The sequence below is a fragment of the Myotis brandtii genome, unplaced genomic scaffold (assembly GCF_000412655.1).
Source record: "Myotis brandtii unplaced genomic scaffold, ASM41265v1 scaffold463, whole genome shotgun sequence".
NCBI classification, from domain to species: domain Eukaryota; kingdom Metazoa; phylum Chordata; class Mammalia; order Chiroptera; family Vespertilionidae; genus Myotis; species Myotis brandtii.
The window spans coordinates 2,393,047-2,394,166 of NW_005367694.1; positions in this window are offsets into that span (position 1 = coordinate 2,393,047).

Below are 1,120 nucleotides of genomic sequence, written 5' to 3' on the forward strand. Positions count from 1 at the left end.
CAGGGCCCGGGGAGGGCGGAGGGGCGACGCGTGGGCCAGCCCCATCCTTGCTGTTTGAGCGTTTGGCCTTCCCACACCTGCGGGCTCGGCGGTTACCACTCCCCTTACGGGACTTAGAGCTCCAAGCCGTGCACCCTGAGACCCCCCACACACCTGGCTGTACCTCCCGGGGCGGCTGCCCTGTGCGGAGGCAGGTCCCCCAACCACAGAGGACCCAGCAGATTGCGTGCCCTCCGACCCACACCAGCACCACGCAGGGAAGCTTTGCCTTGATAAACCGACTTTAATGTTCATGATCGGCAGGAGGCTCAAGGCCAGATTAGACGGGTGGACTAGGGGTTCGCGTCAGCTGTGTCTGCAAAGTGACCCGGGAGGGCAGCTCGCCAGTGCCAGCGCCAATGGAGAAGGCGCCCTTCCCCCAGGAGCTGGGGGCTCAGTGCAGACAACTCCTCAGGATGCGGGCGGGTCTGAAGACTTGAGCTGACCTCCCTGCCTGGCACCTGGGCTGGTGGTGGTCTTAGGGAGTCAAGGGTTATGTTGACACCCCAGGTTCTGGGACGGCTCAGTGGCTGCAATCATTGGGTCTCAACAAAAATAACATCCAGGTGTCTCCACCTTGTATCCGGGTCCTCTGTGCTCCTTGTAGAGGTTAAATCGGTAGAGGAAGTGTTGCCACCAAGTGGCCACTACAGACTGAAACCATACATAGGTTGGGCAATGGCAGGAACAGCCATAGGGGGAGCCACGGGGGCTCGTCCAGTAGGAGGGCCTGCTGTCAGCATAGCTGCAGGCTTGCAGAGGGAGAGGCCAAGGATGAGCAGGGCCCCTGCTGCCCCCAAGTGGCCACGGCCCTAAGGAGCAGGGTTGCAGCCTAGTCCTAACGATCCAGAGCAAGCATGTCAAACTCAAGGCCCACAACGAATGTTTTTGCAGCCCAGGTACTATAACAGTATGTAAGAAACGTTTTTCTTTTTAATATATTTTTGATTTCAGAGAGGAAGGGAGAGGAGAGAGAGACAGAAACATCAATGATGAGAGAGAATCACTGATCGGCTGCCTTCTGCACGCCCCACACTGGGGATCAAGCCCACAACCAGGGCATGTGCCCTTGACCGGAATC